At 36.8% G+C, this 22,136-nt stretch overlaps 1 protein-coding gene and 1 long non-coding RNA gene across 2 annotated transcripts in view; both read right to left on the bottom strand.

Annotated features, from left to right (window-relative positions):
• The window catches only part of LOC311445542 (uncharacterized protein), a 260,556-nt gene that overhangs the window by 5,663 nt on the left and 232,757 nt on the right, over positions 1-22,136 (bottom strand). Inside the window, exons 11-12 of the mRNA XM_084537772.1 lie at positions 21,924-22,015; positions 10,651-10,788 (exon numbers count right to left, since the gene is read on the bottom strand). The gene's annotated coding sequence lies outside the window, so the exon portion shown is untranslated. The remainder of the gene's footprint in view (positions 1-10,650; positions 10,789-21,923; positions 22,016-22,136) is intronic.
• On the bottom strand, positions 7,007-9,720 carry LOC311445543. Its single transcript, XR_014698498.1, has 3 exons — positions 9,595-9,720; positions 8,735-8,831; positions 7,007-8,122 (listed from the first exon to the last, which is right to left on the bottom strand). It is a non-coding gene; the product is annotated as an uncharacterized lncRNA (long non-coding RNA).

Genomic DNA, 22,136 nt, shown 5'->3' with positions numbered 1-22,136 from the left:
TCCATGGCTATGGGAATTGAAGAACTATATATTGACCACTTCAAAATACAAAGTTGATCATCCTAGAGAGGTGACAGCTGAATCAGCGCAGCAGGAAAGGCACACAGTATAGTTCTGAGTATAGACTGAGAGTTACATGTATTTATGTAGGTTTAAGATTTTGCATTACCAAATCTTTCAGTCAAACTGAAATTCAAAAAGAACTTGATACCTACAAATACTTGTTACCTAAATCTTTTTCATCTTAAATATCTTCAAAGTTTGACTGTGATTGATAATAGCAAACAGCTATTATCTACTCAAGTATTGTTTTATTTGGAAAGTCTGTGAAGCAAGCTTAAATTTATAATTGTTACTAAATTAGCTTCAGCAACTTCTTATTTAATGGTATCCAGCAGTGAGCAGTAAAGAACGTGAGCCAGTTGCACATACATCTAGGGCATAAAATGGTCGTTTCTTACTTCTTGTGGAAAAAAATGCATATTTTTCTAGTGAATGTTCTTTGAAAATCAGCAGACGTTTGCATGGAAAGTTTTAGGGAGATGCGATCAACATTTTCTAGAATTTATTGGACTAATCAGCATTGTGTAGAGTTCACATTAGTAATGTCTCCTGTTTATGTTCAACAAAACCTGAACTTGTACATGTTGTGGTGTCTTTTTGCTTCTCAGTTTATGCTGCAGCTGTTCTGTGCAGTAGGTAAAACGGAAGGTTTTAATTAAAACTGACATTGCTGCACCTTGTGCTGCTAGTGACAGTCCTGTTGAAAAGGATCATGAGAAGTGTGGAAGCCCACTGTACGAATCTGCCCTCCTGTTTGCAGCCCAGCATTAATGTGTTTTTCAATCTGGCAAGTGAAAACATCCCTTGAAATCTTCTTTTTGATGGGAAATGACTTTTCTGACAAAAATCACTGTGCAAAATATGTGAATACATATTTTTCATTGCATATTTTGGACAAAGGCCGAAGGGAAAAAAAGGTCATTGAATACTTTTGAAACTGTCAGCAAACAGGGATATTTGCCATCAGTTTCCAGTGAAATATTTCCATCTTTTTAAGAAAAAATAAAACAGGTTCACAGAAGTAACTTTTTTTTTTTTTTTTTTTGATTAAAAACAAAACTTCACAGACAAAAACATTCAGATTAGTTTTAATGAGAGGTAAGCAATTGTAAATAACCTCTTGTGTCTACCAAATATGCATTTGGGTTCAGAGCTGCCCTGCAGCCTCCATTTAAAACAAGAAGGACCTGGTTCACAATCTTGTTTTGTACCACTTTGACATTTCAAGGATTCACAGGAGCTGGTTTACTGCAGGGCAATGCCCATTAACCCTGCCTAGCAGGGCACGTGAATTCTCAATTACATGATGCCATGCACTCTCTCTCCATCTGCTTTTCCATTTAAAGCTTCTCTTTTCCTTAATAAAGGAATTAAAATATTTACAGGAAACCATTGCACAGTGTAACTGCAGAATGACTGCAGTGATTTTATGTCCTTTTGCTATTGCATCCTCAGTATTTGGGGCTTTGCTGTGCAAAAGGGAATCTAGTGAGGGACCTAGCAATCTTCAGATATAATACAGCCACATATGGACTTCATTAGCCTATAATTTCCTTATGTATGATGGAGATGAAGCTTAAATGATCCTAAACTGTGGGGAAGAAAGCGTGGCTTAAAACTACATTTTCTCCCAAACTCATTTTGTGCAGCCAGCCAGTAAAAAAAATAAAAAAAAGAATCTATTCCCAATTACATTATTTCTAATTGTAAATACAATTATGAATGCATAAACTGAGCCACTGAGGCATGCATTTAATTCTGAAACCTGAAGTCATATTTCTACTGATATATTATAGTAAAAAGGCAAATAGCTGAGGGTTTCCTACTGTTAAGAAATTGCAAAACTTCTGTATCATCAGTTATTCTGATAATGACAATTTTTTTGTTTACTGCTACCCAGAAGTGTACTTAAAAAGTGACCAGAAAAAAATCAGAGAAGAAAAATGCATCAATGATGAGTTAATAAATGTAAATTACTCAAAAATGTTCAAGTGAAGTCTGTAGTAACCATTATACTTTAGTGTGCCATATTTCCAACAACAGGTAGGACACTACAAAATGGCAAGCAGACCAGGTCTGACAGAAGACAGGACACCAGCCCATGGCCTGAGCCATCAGCAACATTAGTATATTTTTATATGTTCTTATGCTCTTCGTTGTATGGGCAGAAACAGAAAGACAATCCTTGCCTGGAGGACTTGACAGCCCAGAAGATCAAAATCCAGTGAACTGGTAGAGAAGAAAATGAAGGTAGAGATGACTAAAGAGATTTCACATGTGCTTTTACAATTCGTTTTTGTAAAATTGTTTTTAAATTGAACATTCAGCTGCCAAAAGTTCTCCAAATCCACAGTTCCCCCCTGTCTCTCCCCCCAATCCCACCAGTTTGGAAACAGTGCTGTAATCTGGAAGGCATGTAACGGCGCATGGAAATTCCACAGACACTTGATCAATCCTTAAGCTAAAGACATTGTTTAGTCTGCAGCTGCCACGCCATGCTGCAGTGGTGGGAGTGCATGAATGGTGAATGAAATGCATGATTCCTACATGTTCAGAGATCCAGCTGAATCTCTGGGATAAACAGCACAAGATAAACCTCACGGTGGTTTTCCACATTAAATGGGAAACCAAATAAAGCAACTACTCTTTGTAGTTCAAGCATGTAACTGGTGAAGAGAGAAGGAAAGACAAGCGCTGACCATTACCTATTATCACTTCATTACATAGTATTTGTGTTACACAAATTTGGTGGCATCAATGGCTTCACAATGTGCTGAACAAATACAAGAGACAGTCTGTCTCCTAAAAACCTTGCAAAATAACTGTAAGATGGCAAACAACTAAGACCATATGGACGTGTAAAGCAATAGTAGGAAGCAGCAATCAGTACAGCAGTTCAGCATGACATGAGTTTTGATCTGCTTATGAGTTGAATGGATTCAGGCTACAGTTGATAAGCTTATCTTGAAGTAAGACAGAAGTTCAGCTGCTGAAATTCCTACCGTTTCACTGTCATTATACAGCTGAAAGTCAAGAACTGTCAAATTACATGAATAATATCTATCCATATTTAATACAGTGAGCTGTTGACAATTGCCTCTCATCCTTCCCTTCGGTGCATCAGCCCCACGAAACAGCTAGGAATGATCAGACTGAATATAGGCAAATCCATGGCCACATAACCACACTCCAGATAAGAAACTCACTGTGTCTAAAATGAAGAAAAAGAGCAGATAGCAGCAAACACAAAAAAACTGGAGAGATAATTCTTCCTGGACCACAGCAAGGAAAAATGTTGGAAATTGTGCTGACACCACTAACATTACAAATACTATGAGGCTAAGGATAATGCAGACTAGACTTTTTTCCCCTCCCCGTTTAGAAACAATCACATTATATCTTCTTATAAGATATGAGAAAGATTGTTATCTCGCATAATGAAAACCAAATGACAGGCAGATAAACTTAGTAGCTGTTTATAAAGTCTTGTACAGTATTCTCTATGGTATACAGATAAGGAAATCACATAATTGAAATGGCTACAAACAGCATTAAAAAGGCATATAAGAAGAAAATAAGGAGATCAAATGCAGAAGGCAGACAAATTTTAGATTACTGATGGAGGCGTTCTTGTAAGGCAGTTTGATTTCTCATGGGAATTGAGCACCTACTTTTCCTCAAGGCATGTGCTGACTGAGCACACAGCCCCACTGCCCTCCTTCAGAGAACCCCCATCATCCTCGCCCATCTCAAAGGGCTTGGAGGCTTGATAATGTGGCTCCTGGTATAACCCGCAGTTTTGCCTTTTATTTTAAACTCTTTGCCCTTTAATGTCTTCAAGGATATCTTTGCTTTTGCATCTTTAGAAAGAGTAAACGGAAGGCACTAGCTGCTGCTTACTGTTCCCTTCAGAATTTTGAAAAAATTGTCTTCTTTCCTATGTGTATAAGCAGCAATGTATGTTCTTAACTTTCTCAAGCACAGACATACCAGGGGAACATTTTTAACTGTAGGTAGAACAAGAGCATAAGAGTTTCTGCTTTGAAGCAGATTTAAACTGAAAATGCATTGTTAATATGAGATTTGTTGGAGTTATCCGATCTCACAAACTTAAGTAAGAGGACCTACGTTGCGTACTCTGGTACAACGTTTCAAAGAAGCTATAATTCAGGTCAAAGTGGAAGTTCTTACACTGCAATAATCTTCTTTCATTAGAGAAGAAAAAAAGAATTCAGCTGGACAAATGAGTTAAAATCAGAATAATCTTGAACAAACATCTCAAGCATTAATCATTTATACATAAATAAGAAGAAAATCATCAAAATAATTGAGCAATTGCAGACAAATACCACAATGCCTTGTATTGCCAAAAACTCATCATTGGAAATGTATACGTCTGATTTCCAGCTTTATTAATGAAACAAAAAGGCATCTACAATAGATAAATAATACATCATATGGAATTCACACAGTCTATTTATAATAGAGATCAGTGACACCTATCAACTCATATTAAATCACATCATGCATATTTTGCCTAGTCTGCACTTTGTCAATCTCTGTTTCCTATTTCATTGCTGTAGTAGTTACATGTAACGAAAAAGTAATGCACGGACCAGTTGAAAGGTCATTTAAAAAAAACATGAAAGAATATTTAAAGGAACAGTGAAGATCAGCCCTATTTCTATGCTTTAATGGTAATACTCCTGTATCACCTTTTACTTTTTACAGACATTTAATGGATGAGTTCTGATGCTACAGCTGTACAGTAGATATTTAGCTTACAGACAGACAAATCAGAATTAAAGTCGTGTGATGAATCAAAGTCACGTAATGAGTCCATAGTGGGATTGGGTCTAGAGTTAGGGTACCCAAACTCCTGAGCTGTAACCACTGATTTATCTTTCATCCCTGACCTGTGTACTGGTGAAAGAAGCATGGGATGAAGTGGGCTCTTTGAAAAAGAAATTTGTTTTTGAGTTCTTACAAACATCACCATTAAAACATAACTTGGGTTTAGAAACACCCTTCAAAAACAGCATAAATAAGTTATTTTACTGAAGAATTATTTACCATAAGAAGAGAGAAATTTATAAATCAGTTCAGAGATCTGGAAGGAAAAACATATTAGTTACATCATCAGAAATAGGGTCTAAGGAAGCTGAAAAACATGGATTTTGCATGCAGCTTTTAAAATATAATTAGTGATCTAACATAAATAGACGTCACTGGCTGTAGTAATGTCTGTGGCAAATAAATAACAGTCGAACACAATAAAACTCCCTGTAATGTACTCTGTTGTAATATTGATGGCAGCATATGGCAAACATCTGACAGCTGTTAAACAGATGTGGCAATTAGCAAACCTTATGGTCATGCTGTTAAGATTATTATGCAACACGTTCTCCAGTAAAATTAGATGACTTCCTACTTTCTGTAGCTTTACACATGTGGAGTGCTAGTCTAATGTCCCATTTAGGCAATATTGTTAGCTAATGTCTCCTAACCCATATTTTTTTTAAGTTGATGCCTCATAGAAGATTTAGAGAAATCCAGAATTTAAACAAGAACAATATCAATTCAGCTGTGTAGCAGATACTTCAATTATAATAGCTAATGGACAAATTGAGAGATAAAAAGACTTTTCTATCATGTTGAAATTCAATGAACAGTTTTCAATTAGGCTCTGAGTATAAAAGGGAAAAAAGAAAGATACTTTTCCTTGATGTTAACATTGCAGGAAAAGATGAGAGTAACTTTGCTTTTTCATTATACAGAAGAGGTGCATATAATGATGCATATTTAAATTATAAATCAGGTCACTATCTGCCAAATGAAAGCAATATCAATTAGAGCTAAGGTGGATCAGGCTTTAAAACTCCTTATATTTAATGACAAAAGTATGACTGTTACCCTCACCCAGCCAACAAAGGGATAATTTAAGGCAGTAAGAAATCAAAGAGTGATGTCACAAAAATAAGCCCTCACAGCTTTTTGGATAGTATTATTATAATTAATAGACTTCCAATGACTTTTTTTTTTTTTTTTTTTTTTTTTTTTTTTTTTTTCAGGTTATGGGCTTTCACAAAAGCATTTATTGCAGGCATAAAATATAAAACTCTAAAGAGTGGGTTTGACTAAGGTTGACTTGAGGGTCCTTAGCCTTTCTACTACAGTAATTCCTGTAAAATAATAGTTTCATTTATAGGCTCAATTTATAATGTTGAATTTATGCCAGTTCATCTGATATCAATCATGATAATAGCATGATCTATTGTATGTCACTTGTGCTAATGCAAATTAAATATCATTACATTACAAAAAAGCCCTATGTTAAAATAACATTAAAGGTGTAACTTTAACCAAAAAAATTAAGGATGAATTAATGTTTTGGGGTGAGCACATATACAGATAATAAATGTAAAGCCATGCATATATTATATATAAAATTATATACATGCTGAAAAAGGAAAAGCTAAGCAAAATATAAAATTGATTAAGGTTTGACTAGCAAGATTAACACTGATTTTTCCTCTTCCATTGTAGTTCAGGTTGAGTACCAAGCAGTATATTATCTTTCTTTTTAACTGTTGAGGTTTTCAGTCTTTGTCTTTGACACATGAGTATTAGGAATCAGGTTCCAAAAAATTTTAGCAAATATAATCCTTTGAATACCCCGATATCTTTATGAATTACATACTTCCACATGGAAGTACAGCTGGGTAATATAATTCTGAGATTAAAGTGCACCCAAAGATTTTGGAAACTTTGTCAAAAATTTATTTTATAATTTTAGTTAATTTAAAGCTAGAATGTCACTAAAGTCTGTTTTCATTGTTATTTGCAGAAGTGTCGGGTCCCCTCAACTAGATAAAGATATGTTTCCATGCGTAATTGCAAGAAATTTGTATAAAGCTTTATGCCAAAAAAAAACAAACCAAAACAAAACAAAAAACCACACACACACACAAAAACAAAAAACCTGTGCAATTTTAGAAAGAGTGAGGAGCTCTTGGCTTTTTCTCAGAATGTTAGGCATTGTTTGCACAGTTGAAAACACCTAGCATGAATTGTTTGCATTTTTTTCTTGAAATCTGGAGGGTGAGGTCACTTTGCTCGGAAGTGTTGTTTGTGAATAGTCCTTGCTTTGTAAGTTCTGCAGATCCTATTACATATCTTGGTTATAGATTAGACATTGGGACTTTCTTTTAAAAGATATTTACAATGATAAAATATTGCCCATTGGATTATAACAGGATCTGTAGCCCTCTGTTCTGTGGTTCCAGTAAAGTTCCTGCAGACATTATTTTTATTACTCACCAATAGTTGTACATACCTCCCTTTTATTATAATGTCTGAGCACTTTGCAATCATTAATATATCCACCTGTTTATTGATGGCTATTAAAACATCAGAAAGTGATGTTGCTTTCATCCACTGATAGGGAAATGAAGCACAGAGGGACCAAAGTAACACAGAAAGCAACTGTGGAAAAGAACAGGGAACATGAACCTCCTGAATCCGAATCCCCAGCAAACACAACTTCTCTCTCTCTCTCTCTCTGTTTTTCTGGGAATATTCATGGTTAAAAAAATAAAAAAATAAAAAAATAAAAGTGCTGTTTCAAGTCATGGCTGCTGCAGTTAGGTAGAAATTGGCTCTCTGTTTTAATATGACAGGTTTCTCTCCTTCCTGATACCTAAGGACACATCAAGCAGCGTTCTTGCAATGCACTCTCTGGCACTTTATATTTGGGTTTAGCATCTCTGGGCAATACTTTTCCCACTGACCAAATTTTGCATAATTGACTGCACTCTTTAGAGGTATATAGAACAAACTCAGGAAAACAAGCCCAGCAAGAGGCTTTGCACGTCTTCTGTTACACAACAGACTGCTCGCAGAAGGCATATTCATTATTCCACATTTTTCCTCCTTCAGATGGTGGCATTGCTTGTTTCAGAAGCAGAACTGACACTCCTCACCGTTCATTGCTACAGATGTTAGAGATATTCTTTAATGTTGGGAGGAAACACAAACCTCCTAATGGAGATCTTGGCAGCTAGTGAAAGGAAAATAGATTGTTTTAAAATATATTTATAGGTCTTTTAACATATATATGCTCTGACAGTGATTTGGGAGTTTAAAAAGTCTATTACTAAATTTATTTTAAAATATCTGTTTACAGAGTCACATATGCTTCTTTTGTTACTTACTTAATGTATTTAAATTCTGGGCTTTCAATTGTTTTGAACATACTTTAGCCTACTTTTATGTGCATTTTGAAAATTTTATTTAACATTAAAAAATTGTAGTGTTTTTGCTGAACTTAATTCATTGCCACAAGATGAAGCCAAGTGTTTAACACCTTTCAAAAATGACTTAGATGTTCATTTACATATACACGTGAGTAATTTTAAGTTTGCCTGTCCAGGATGTAGCAATTCTTCAAGTGATAAGGCAATCAGTAAATGATTCATGTGTAGTCTTGCACATGATCTATATTATCTGCTTAACTTTAAACAAGTGAGCAAATCTCTGCTCAAATTCAGAAATTCTGAAACATGCTGAAATATCTGCCAAGTAAGAAATATAGCTATGAAGAAACCTATATTATAGTTTCTGCCCAATGCAAGGAAATTCTTATTAAATTGTGATGAAATAAACCACTTACAAGATTTTCATTGTGGACTTCACTCCAACATCAAGTCCTGGCTGCCATCAGGTACACGAAACTCAAAGCACTCATCTGATTCCAGATGGAAATTCAGCTGTAGTAACATACCAAAATGATGCCTTAGAAAATGCAATTTCTGAGGCATCTGCACTTTGCAGAGTAGGCTGACACACTGAATCAAGCCCTTCTAAGTGTGTCCCATATTTTCTATGAATTATTCAATCTGCAAATAATTTATTAGGTGAATTTAACCCCCTTTTTCTGTTCTTCATAGATTGCCCCTGAGCACTTTTTAATTTTCTCTTTGAAATTATTCACTGAGTACTTTCTATGAATAATTTTTAGGACCAAATTCTCTACAACATTAAACTGTTCAAATCTAGCTGCAGCTGCTTGTGAGGAGCCTCTGTACTTTAACACAAATGTGATGGGTCTGGGGTTTTTGCCTGTTACTTTTATACACCAAGAAAGGGTGAGGAGACATGGACAGCTTCATTAGACCTAATTCTCTACTATAGAGGACCCTTTAATAACTCTACACTTGCAACGTAATCCAGCAGCAAAGGCAGATATGAACCTGAATACTGTGAAACAGTAAATGGCTGGTTGAGTGCCTTCTGTTCACTCTAAGGCAGCATGGGGAGCACTGCCCTGAGTCTGCAAATTGATGCATACGGCTTACTGAGGGTATTTGACCTGAAATACAAGCAGAAGGCATCCTTTGCAATAACCTCCTTGAAATGCTGCATAGCTGTAAATAAAAATCAGAGCTTGTAGTGCTGAAAATGCCAAGAAACGTGGTGATAGCCATCTGACAGTGCTCATTTTCCTATTTGAGAAGAGGATCAGGAACACACCTTAAGTAGTCGGTAGAAAACTCAGAGAGGTAGCAGCAAATGAGTAACTGTCCAAAACTCTTAGGGAGGTCACAGATACACATTTTCTCAGGTTTGATATTCACTTGGTAGAAGCAGCAAATGCACTCACAACTAATTCCATTCATTGGGAAATAAGAACAGAAAGGAGATGGAATGGAAAAGAGCAGCATCAAAAGTGCCAGCAACAGGAAGAGATAAAACCAAATCAGTATTCAAATTACATGCATGTCTCAATTTTGCTTTGTTATTGTGTCACTATTTTGAAAAGCCCAAATTATGCTCATAAAAACTTAAGCTATCCATACATATGTATGAAAGTATTCAGTTTCAGCGGGGTTGAGACAGACAAATCTGGTAGTAGGTTTCTTTTCAGGTTGTGAGAAGCAAATAATAATCAAGTGTAGTTGAGTTGTGTGAGATATTGGAGTCCTGGAACCACCTCCTTTGTCTCATTCTTCTCCAAGAGACAAGGAGGAGTATAAGGGTATTTCACTGTCCTGTTTGAGCACTTATTCCAGTTTTCAGTGAAGAAGATGACAAATTAGCATTGAATCCAATGCACGGGACTGAAGTAATTGTTAATATCCTGGTACAATAATTCGTGCTTGCCCACAGTGCATAACACGTGTACCTCAGGAATTTGAAGACTGAGTAGGTCACATAGGAAGGCTTTTACAAATGAGAAATTACATACATTATATGTTGTAAATTTATAATGGATATTTATTTTGTAAGGAAGGACATAAACCCCATCTCATATGGGTAGTATGCCTGAAGTCTGCTGGTGCCTCATATTTCTCAGGTCCATAGCCTTCAGGTGTCATTTCATTTAGGGTGGCTCATGCTATCTTCAGACTGGACCTTGAGATATAAAAGATCTGAGTGGATCTGGCATGTTTCATCAGTGTCATTCTCTTTAAGTCTATTTAATATTTATTTATTTATTTATTTATTAGTTAAAAAGTATTTTAGAGAAATTACTTCTTAAAAAACAAAACAACATTTTTCATATATGCATATGTGTGTTCATCTTACCTGATCTGTAGTCATCTTCTAGATAGAGATGCTTCTTGCAGACAAGTTGAAGAGCCTCTTCCCATGCTGGAACACACTGACTGTTCTCCTCTTTCATCTTCTTTCTAGCATTTCAGTGTTCTCTTCTCTAGATCTTCACTGTAGAAAACAGTCACATCACCTCATAGTAAAATAATGTTATTCATTTACATTTACTCCAGGTATTTGCTATCAGAGTGCTTATCTAGAGAACACTACTTTTATTGTGTGCTCATTTTTAAAATAGTTTCTGTTTACCAATAATCATTGTGATTGTACTTAAAGTCCAAATGCACAAGAACTGTGCTCTTAAATTTGCTACAAATCAGTTTTCACAATATAATTTCATATCAACTCTATACCCCTCACAAAGACTAGTTATAATCTCTTGGAGCACAGTATTCCCTTTGACTTTATTATGTTTTGGACTTTAATCTTTTGCTTGATACAACTTCTGCTCAGTGAGTAAACATTTTTATATATTTTTGTTTTATTTTTATGTGCTAGTATCCAGGACAGTGAGTCACAGATCAAGATCCCACCGAGCTGTACAAACACAGATCATACAGACAGTGCCTGCCCCAGAGAGCTATATTTAAGAAGTGATTTTATAAAAAGCAGGATTAAAGTTTACCAAAAAGCCTGAGAATGCAGCCCATCTATACGCCAGCAGTAATTACATTTCAGCAGCATACTCTTGAGAAGCATGTACGTTGCAGAAATACCTTGCAGTGATTGAGAACAGGGATAATAAGCGACACATTTGCATTGTCTCCTCAAAGTGGCTCACTTTTGAATATGAAGTGTGAGGATACAATAAAATAATAATATTTAGCACTTGCGTAGCTCTCTACAACTTCCAAGGACTATAAAACATTAACTGATTAATCCTCACAGCATGCCAGTAAGGCAAGTTACCTCTACCATGTTCATCTTCCTGACAAGGCAAAATTGTCCCCTACAGTTTATCATCCAGCTCTTCCTCCACAGTGGAATAGATCTCACCTTGAAGGAAGGTGTGTTTTTTCCTGTTTTCCGTTTGTTAAGACATTCACCTTAAATTTCTCTTTCCATAAAAATGTGAAACGGTTATTCACATGGAAACATATTAGAGACAGCCTAAAATATGGGCTAAAATGTACACATCTAAAGTATTTATGTCAGGTTAGAAAAAATCCTGGGAGCACATGCTATGGAAAAGAAAAAGTAAGAAACAAGTGCAGATTAAGATGACTAGAAATAATATGTCAGTGATACCCATGTCACCAAAACTAGAAGACTGATGATCTGTATGACTGAAAGGAAGCAAGTGGGCAGTGAGAGCAGAAAAGGGCTGTCAGCCATGAAGATGATGTTACAAGGACTCACGCTTTAGATTTTCAAAGCTGTGTAAAGAATTAAGCCACACAGTTCCAAATGAAATTAGTGGAATCTGCATGTATCTCAACTCAAAACTGCATATGGGGAGAGATTCCACATGTATGACATGGAGTATTCACAAGGCACAGCATCAAGTAGGGACGACAGATGCTGAAGGCATTTGGTGAGCAAATATCTAAATTAAGATGTCTTTGCTGTGTATTCTTCCCGTTCAAGCTGACCAAATGAATTAACTAGTGATGGGTGCTTTGATTCTATCCTCTTTAATATCCTTTAACGGAAGGGAAAAAAAAAAAAAACACAACACACAAAACTGAAGATGACTGACCCAGCTTGTCCACCTTCACTTCATTTTTTTTTTTTAAACATATTCAATGATGTGGCTGATAAAACATGTGTAAGAGGAGTTCCTCCACTACTAATTTGAGCACTATAGTGTCCATATTATAAATGTCAAGTGGCTGTTATACCTAAGATTTTATATGCCACTGTATCAGGTCTCCTCATTCTCCTTTCTCTACAAACACTGTAAGAATCTTTGCTGTGCTGTCTTATATATGAAATGCAAGGAGTTCACAACTTCTCACTCTTCTTTCTCTTTCCTTCAGAAGATCAATTTCTGTTGGATCTTCTAAGAGGAATTGCCCGGTGGTTGAAAGCTGGGCTAACAGTCAGTTTGAGAGCTTTGATTCCAGTTTAGACAATTCAAAGAAAGTCAGCAGAAAATCTAAAACCAGTAACGAGGTTATTAACAGCATGTATTTGATGGCTTTCCCTAACTTCTTAAAGTGAATTGTCTTAGACTGCTGCCCCCAGTTCTGATTAGAGACTTATATTATAAATATTCAATAATAACCATAATAAAAATGGGTAATGTAGATCCACCCCTTCCTTCAGGAAAATTTTATTCCACTGAATGATTGCAAAGTAGCCCCAATTTTAAGTGCCTTTGCCTCAATCTTCAGCATATTTCTTAGGAAGATTAGAATATTCTCCCCTGTTCTGTGATGAATTAACTGTGTTTGGTCATATTTTTTGAGGGGGGCAGGGGGAATTATCATATCACTATATGCACAAGACATCAAATGTATGATTAAAAATATTTATAATACTGATGTGGAAAAGAATGATATGTTAAACAGATAAGCATATAATAATGCATGTCTTACCCATAAAATTTAATTTATCCCTTGGGCAGGGCATAAACTTTGCTCAAGAACAACATGTTTTCCATCTATAGATTGCAGAGCTAAACTGCTTAATTTTACAGCAAATTGATCACTGCTGTAATATTTCAGGAGCAAAATGATCCTCAACAGTCAGTTCAGTTTCAAAAGCCAAAATTTATAGTTCTGCTTCTGATTTAGTGATAAGGTTTTTTAACATATTGGGCATTTCATCACTTTCTATCGGGAGTCAGCGTTGAACCAACAAAGAAATATTTTTTGAAATCAACAACAACAACAATAATAAAAAAAGGAACATAAATAATATACATCCAACTGACAGAAGAGTTTAATATTCCCTTCAGACTGGTAGGAAATTACTCAGATTCCTGTCCTTGTAAACATGTGTCCTGGCCTATACAGGAGATGTGCTGCACTGCCATTTGGGGGGAATTGCAGACTTGAGAGCCTAACTGCCTTCCTGAGTGCTAAGGAAACTATTTCATTTATTTTCCCAAGTGGCTAAACTTCATTTTACCCAATGCAAATAAAATTTAGTACATCTAAAGTTATTTGACACTTTTGATATGTTTAAAATAAATGTGGAGAGATTTAATGATGTGAAAGTTCATGACTCAGTAAAGATTGCTCCCTAGCTGGGGTCTTAGGATAGACACCTATAAAATCAAATTATTATAATCACAGGAGTCATGAGAAAAAAGTAGGCCCTGCTGAGCTCTATTCACTGAGTTTTTGCATTCATTATACTCCTTCTAGTTATGAAACAAAGGGACGAGGTAGGCTGAAATCTCAAAAGGTTTTATCAAGTAATTCTTTGCAGCAGCATTTTGTGATTACTACAGTGAATTTTTAGAAAGCCGATTCATATGCCAAGAGAAGAGAAAAAGACATGACTTCTTAGTTACCTCAATGCAGTAGTAAATGCTCATTTTTGAACAATAAACCTGAAAATTATGGACACTGGAAAATAAAAGTAAATGCATGGATTATATTTGCTACATTTATCAGAGAACATTATTCAGCTACCTCTGGAATATGTTCTTGAGAAAAATATCTAACTTAAAGACATTATGCATGATGCAAGGGTCAGATTTTAAGAGGCTAACTCCCACTGACTTGATGTTCCCTGTGATTTAGGAGAGAAATAGCTTAAAAATCCCTCATAAAGATACATATATTCCCCATCCCTTCAGATACCTAATCAGCAAGACTGTGTGATTACATTTTGGTGAGTGGCACACATTTGCACACAAGAGAACATGTATATGGCTGCTTTATAATCAAGAAGATTATTTCCCAAAGCTGCTATTGCCTTTATGCATATATCTGCACACTGACCTGGGACACACTGAGTGGAGACACAGTAATTAGGTCATTTACTTGGGCCTGATATTTCTTTTGAGGCTTAAAGGGTAAAATGTCTCTGTGCACAGAGCAGTGTGTGATGGTATATTTCTCATGTTTGTGCTTTATAATAAAAAAGAAAGAAAGGATCAAATGCCTTTTTTGTTTTTTTTTTGAGGAAAACAATAATTAAGGGTGCATTTTTAACCTGCAATTATTTACAACTGGAGTTTAGATCAGGAAGATGTCTAAATCCTTGATGGAAGTGTGCAGTCAGCAGTGCAGACGCTTTGTCTGGCCACAGTCTGCTTGGCTCAATGGGATTATGCTGGGGAAGGAGATGCCAAACACTCTGCCTCCCTTCAGAAACCAAGGCAAAAGATTTCAGCTACAGGCTCAACTAATTCAAATGCACATGTTCTTCTTCAGTCAGCTACATCCATTAGTTGACTGAGCATGTAAACCCTCCCCACGCTCCTGCTAGTAGGCACTTATGCATATAACAGAGTTAGAAATACAAGTCCGTGTCCTCAACTTGTGTAGTTTTGCTGAGAGTAGTGGATAAAAGGTGATTTATGTTAGCCAATATTTCAAACTCATTTTCTAAATGCTCAAAATTCAGCTTTGGAAATACATACAAGGTTTCTAATGGAAGAATGCACTAGAGATTGTCAATCTTCTTTTAATTACAGAGTTGAGTATAGGAAATCCTTTACCAATCAGTTGTAATTAAAGAAGAACTGTCTGTGGACGATTTAGTGGATTTGTTTTATTTTGCAACATCTTTCTCAGGCGGTATTTGCACAAAATTCCTTCCTCAGGTTTTTAGTTTTACGGTTGGGCTCAAAGACCCTATCAGCTATCCTGAAGGTAGGTATTGTAGAAATCCAGAGTAAGAGACAGCTCCAGCATCAAAGAGTGTAAAAGCTGGACTGCGTTCAAATGAACTCTGTGTCCACCCTCTCAGAATTGCCTGTTCACAAGTAGCTTCAGAAAAATCATGAGCACATTTGTGCTTATAAATCATGCACTGTAATTATGCTTGCCAATGAAAGTCCAGAAAAATATTTTAATGAATGTTTGCGTTTGTAACTACTGTGTCTGCACCCAAATCTCAAGGTGAAAATCAGGTGAAACTGCTACGTATTGAGCCCACAATTTGAAATACAAAATACATATCAAGTCCAGACTGTTACAAAAATGGGTTCACATTTGCTTAGTAGGTTCATGAACCCTCAGCAAACATTTCAGTGAACCAGATCACAGTTTCGAAAGTGCAATGCCAAACCTAGTTTCATATCACAGTATTTCTCTGTCTCTGTTGTAACAGCAGTAAGTGCAGAGTTAGCTCCCTTTACCTTTTCCCTTTTTCATGCTTTTGTGCTTTTCTGGGGTTCTTCAGTTCCCTCCTGCTGTATTTCAGACTGCATGCTCTCCTTGCATGAAATGCTCTCTGTCTATCTCTCTTATTATTCCCTCTAAACTTTCTTTGTTACCTGCTCTGTCTCCTATTATTTCTACTGTGTCATCAAAAACTGACTCCGTACAGTCTGCCAATTAGCCTTTGTCTGTCAGCACATTCATCAGCATCCTGAAGAGTGATGGTGAATGGCAGAGCATGGAAGTGCTATTTGATATGCAGCTGTGTGTCCTTGCACAGAGATGTACCATTACTGATGAAGTAGTAGAATACGGTTTAGATTTCCCAGAGACAAACTTTTAGTAAGAAGCAGATACGATTAGCAAAAAATGGAATAGAAGGAATGAGAAAAGAAGCAACTGCAATGCTTCAAAATTATAAGCTAAGTGTACAGAACTTTTCTACATTTAAAATAGACTTTTTAAAATGTGGACCTCCTGTGTGCAAAGTAAAAAAGTCTGACATAGATATTTTCAGGAAACAAAGAGAATTAACGGTGTAATCTGATATTACATACCTGCAAGTGAGTAATGCAAATAAAGCTGCTTCTGTACTTGTTACAGGGAAAATAATATGACTTTGGTATAAAACACACATTGCATTCTTCTGTGGAAATATATAAGTATGCATTATTCAAAATTCAAATATTAATGATTACATAAATATTCTATGATCTTGGCTATTACTTTCAGAACAAACATTTTAATTTTAAGATGTCATATTTATAAAAGCTGTATTTTGAGTAAGAAAGAGAGAGAAAAAGAGAGGCAGACCTTTATAAAGGTGTCTCAGTGTCTTGCTGTGGTATCTGTACTTAACAAATACATGGCACGTTTAAATTTTTTTTTTAGGTCTGCAATGTTCACCTGCTTAAACATTTACAATGTTACTATTGAAAAAAGTGTAGGAAGAAATAAAAAGCAAATACATAAGTGTGTGTTCAGATGAACTGTGGGTATCTAAAAGTGCATGCCAATAGGTAGGATTAGATTTATGAGGCTGACCTTGCATGTGTAAGCCTTAGAGCAAACTCCAAGAATATGTATGACCAGAGCAGTGGGATTATGAGAGGAGCCTATAAAACTATATCCTCCTATCGCTAGATCTTACTAAAGGACATTTCCAAATTAATCAGAAAGGAAAGGAAAATAATAAATTATAAAATATTAAGCACAAATGAGAGTTTTGACTTGTCTAGACAATCTGGATCAGCTTTTCAAAGGAAAGGTATAAGAAAATTATATTCATGCCAAAAGTCAGTTTTGTATATGCAAATGGATAGTTATTACGAATGTTGCAAGTGGATTTCCAGATATTATTTCAAAATCAGCCTGTCAGATCTGAATGAGCTATATTTTCCAAATACTCACCACACACCCTTGAAGCCAGGTTCCCAGAACAGCTCAGCAATGGTATCACAGTGAAGTGGGATATATGAAGCACTTTGAAAAAGTTGGCTCTTACTTATTTAATTGAAGAGAAACAAAGTGCTTATGGAAATCTACAGTTGATTATGAGTAGTAAACATATAGAAACTGCCCCCAAGGTGTTTTGCAAATTTACATCTCTTAATATTTGTTGCTCCTGATCAGTTACCAAAAATTATTTCCATTTCTCAGGGGCTACCCAGGCAATATTAGTGCCCCCGCTCTACACTGTGTTCCTAAAGGGAATCATTCCCATCAGCTTCAAGTAGCAGAAATTTTTGTGGTTTCTTTGCTTGAAAAGCAAATGAATACTGATTGCTCCCCCAAATCCTCTTTCAATGCTATTTCTCTGTACCTTTTGCTTTCACATGCAAGTTTACACAAACTTTGGTCCATACTGGTGCCACTACCTGCTCATGGTGGAGGTTACAAGTCATCCTAACAGATCGGTGAAGCACACTTCTGAGAACAAAACCTTACTAGTGTCCTGGAGGCCAACTGGTCATATTCCCAACCCACTGCTCACACTGAAGGCAGTGAAACATTTCTTTTAGGAGTGATGCATGCATGGAAGTGCCTTGCAGACTTTTACGGTGCGATCCCAAGCCCTTTGAAGGTCTGGAGCACTTGGTGAGGATCACTTCATTGCTTTCTTGCAAAGTGCATCAAGTCTCAAGTGCATGAACTTGCCTGGCACAGAGAAATACCAGCCTAGCATTTTTCCTGGAAGGCCTTTAATCATTCTCATCGGTTTTCACTTCTGCTGCCAGAATGTGTGGGGCAAATACAGGCTGCAGCTTTCCCCCACACAGGCGAGCAGGGACATGCTCCCTGCCAGTAGTGTGGTAGCTGCTGCGAGTTTCCACCTCATGGTCCTGCACCCAGTCCAGAGGGGCCAGTCAGGCTCCTTGGCCCTGAGCCACATGGGCAGGCCTCGTGACTTTTTGGCTCTCTTAATTGTGCCCAGACAGCACAGAGGTCGTTAGTGTGGTGGGCACCGACATGTTGCCTCCTGCCCATTGTTCATTGTCTTAGTTGTAAGTTTTACCTCATATTTATTAATCATCACACTTCAAAAGCTTGTTTTACCGTGGCTTTCTTGACCAACATTCGTTTGTACCCTTAGCATCACCATTTCCTAGCGGCAGGATGCAGGGTGCTCTGAGAAGAAGAAGCCATTCTGACGAGCTTAACGGAGGCTCTGGTTTTCCAAAGAGTTGGGATATGGTTGGATGTATAAAAGAATATCTAATTAGTGCACATATCTGTCGCAGTGATAAACAAGGATAGTTACAATCATTTGTATGCACAGAGGCAAGAAGTCAGTTCTAATACTGTTAAAAATATTGAAAAGTCGATCTCAGGAAGGGTTGCATGGGGGCCAGGGGAACTATTTAAGAAACAAGATGCCTGCAGAAAGATATATTGGAGTAAGATTTTATGACAGCCTATGCATATAGATACTGCTCACACTTTGGTGACAACAACAATTAAAATTGGCTGGATATAAACTGGGTGTTTGACACACAGGCCTGCCTTTGGCAGTGCAGAGCTGGAACAAGCCCAGGAGCTGTAGGAGGCTCCTGCAGGGTCTCTGCGGGCTCCATGTCTTCTCTTCACATTCCTCCTGCCTCGCTCTTTTTGGAGAAAGTGAAGTCATGGTGCGGCACAACAGGGATAGGCCCTGAGCTCCACAGGCCCCCAGTTGAAGTTTGTGTTGCCTTGGGTGAGCATCCAGGCTGCCCCCAGGTAACGAACACCCACAACCAAGGAACATGACAACCAGGTTCTTGTCTGATTTTCTGGAGAAGTAATTTTCCTTATCTTCGCATGCTTCTCTTTGCCCCATTTGTGTTAATCGTGAGGTTTTCACTTATTTGCTTATAGGCCTGTGCCTTTCTGTTTGCCAAGAGAGAATGCCTGTATATTATGCCATACTTTACATTACTGCATATGCTTCTGCTTCTCCAGCTTGCTTTACATTGTTAACAAATTCTTGGCAGAAATCCGTATCAGCCAGTGACTGGTTAGCAGGATTAGGAAATGCTTTGTGTATTTGCTCTACAGAGAAGTGTTGGTTAGCATCCTCTATAAAATGAGCGAGCAGCATACTGATAGCAGAAGGTTTTTATTGCTTGACACTGCCAGGTCTAAAACTAGGCTTCAAGCTTGCAGGAATAATTCTTCAGACAGTGGGGCTGACTTCTTATTCATGCTGTTAGCATCTGAAACTGCTGCTGACCAAATGGTGCTCAGCAGGGTCACACCTCAAGGATGCAATTCATTTTCCTTATAATTACTGTTCTGTTCTCAGAGCCTGGACAGTCTCTTTAAAGACAGTTTATCTGCAGGTTCAATAAAACCACACAAAACCACTCAAGAAGTAACCTTCAGAAACTTCACATGAGCACAGCCAGGGTGGAGAGAGCTAAGGAAGACCCATCTGTCCTAGCGGGTCGCTTCCTATTAGCAACTCCTTGGCAGACATGGCAGTTGATACCAATGCTACTCAGTACCAGAGGAGGAGGATGGGAACAGTACAGTAGCCACCTGACTTTTTTTTTTTTTTTTTTTTTTTTTTCCCCAGCCTTTAACTGATTTACAAGCCCAAAATTTGTATTAGGATTGCTGTAATCAACTCTAGGTGCACAAACTGGCAGCTTGCTCTGCTCAAGACTAGTCTGGGGAATTGAAACTTCAGGAACATGTCTTGCAGTGTTTCAGCCCCGAATGACAGAAACTTGCTGGGAGTGGCTGCTGCTGGGAGTTTTCAGTCATATCCAAGTCAGAAGCATGAAATAAAGTCCCTCCATGTTTGAATCTGTCTCCAAATCAAATCCTCCAGGGTGGGTTTTGGTCTGGTCACTTGAGCCTGACTCACATGTAAATTCAAAAGTATTTGAGACTGAATATCAGGTTTTGACCTTTCTAATGTCTCCTGTAGTTCTGGCACTGCTGGCTTCTTTCAGCCCACATTTATGTGATATGTCAGTTTTCTCTGCAGCAGGAGGCTGCAATTCTGTGTTGCGTTTTACCTTTGCATTTTCATCTCCTGTAATTCCTTCTGATACATTTCACCACATGATCTTCAGATAGGATTTGTATTTGCTCTTGGGCTGTTTCTACTGTCCTACATATGTCAGTAACTTTTTGCAGAGTCAGACTATCTTCCCTGAAGAATTTTCTATTGTCATCACTTCTGAGCCCCACTACAGTTGCTGCCCCTGTTAATTCCCTTAAAAAGATATTCAGTTATGTGTCACCAGCAGGTCTGGATTCTGCTGTCTTGTCTTACATGTGCTACTTAGAGCTAGATATGTTCACTGCTTTGATAAACAATATAAAACAAATTTTCTGGACATAAAAACATATGGCTACTTGAGCAACAGATCACATACACAAATAGAAATAGAAAAATATTTTCTTTTTCTTTCATGTTATTTGTATACAGCTAAGGTGTTATTCTTTGTTAAATATTGTAAATACTAAATTTTTGATATAATAGCTATTATTTTCTTTATTCCTTAAAATAAGTATATGCCTTGTGTTCTCTACACATTTCTGTGTACTGGCATTTCAGTCTAGAATTGTAACACAGTACATTATAGAGGAGAGATTTTCATAGGCACAAATGGGAATTAAGTGTCCAATTCAATTGACTTTTAATTGGAGTTGAACAACTACAAAGCCTTTGAAGAACTGTGATATACTGAACCTCTTAATTTACCCTGAACGTGTTTGTTGATGAAAATCTTAACTCCTAGGCAGCTGTAGGTAAAGGTTTAATCTTGCTCCAGTAGCCACATTATCATTCACAAAACGTCCAAGGAGTTCAGCCTTAGTAAAGTTCATATCTGGCTGAGAAATAGACTTATTCAAATTTTTTACCCTATAGCAAAATCATATAGAAATTTTATTACATTTAGCAGGAAAATTAAACACGTCTTTCTGTTTTAGAAAATAAGTTATTATAGGTTTCTTTCAAACACAATTTCCTTTTGCTAAAAATCTATCTGTTTTTCAGTGGAAATGGATAATTTCTTACCCAAAGTGAGAACATTTCTACTAAAAAAAATTACTTGTAGGTTATTTGTTCAAATGATAGCTGTACACTATATGCATCTTTCATAAAATCCAATTGTCTATTAAGATAATTAAAGTTTTGTAACTTTTCCCAGTTCTTTCTGATCTGTAATGTTCTTAATACATATATAAATCTTTAATATATGTGAAAAAGAAACATCAATAAACAAAGCTGTTACTGGTGAGGAGTCACGAACATTAAAAGGGAAGTATATTTGTGTACTGTGATGATGAAAAGATGACCAGTATGCTAGAGATTCTGGCTTAATTCACAGAAGACTTCCTAAAACAAGGGTATGACGAACTATTTTTTCCCCCCAACATTATTTCTCATTTTTTTCTCCAGTCATTCATATGTCACAGCATTATTTTAAGGCAGCTTCTTGTTTGCTTTAATTTCTTTTAATTTGGTACCTGAGGTAGTGGTGCAGTTGTTGGTTTTCAGGTGTCATGTTCAGTTCCTCGGAAAAAGGCAGTCCTCTTTGGTTTGACTGTACGTCTGGCATCTGCACATGTACATCAAATGCATATTTTACTTTCTTCCTTTGTATTCCACGTATACTGCAACAGATAAGACTAGACAAATGCACTTTCATTGACAAAGACTCACAGAATGCTTTGGGGTGG

Source organism: Aythya ferina, assembly GCF_964211825.1.
Source record: "Aythya ferina genome assembly, chromosome: 16".
Classification (NCBI taxonomy): domain Eukaryota; kingdom Metazoa; phylum Chordata; class Aves; order Anseriformes; family Anatidae; genus Aythya; species Aythya ferina.
Note: the sequence above shows the minus strand (reverse complement) of the source record. Positions and strands in the feature narration are given on the sequence as shown.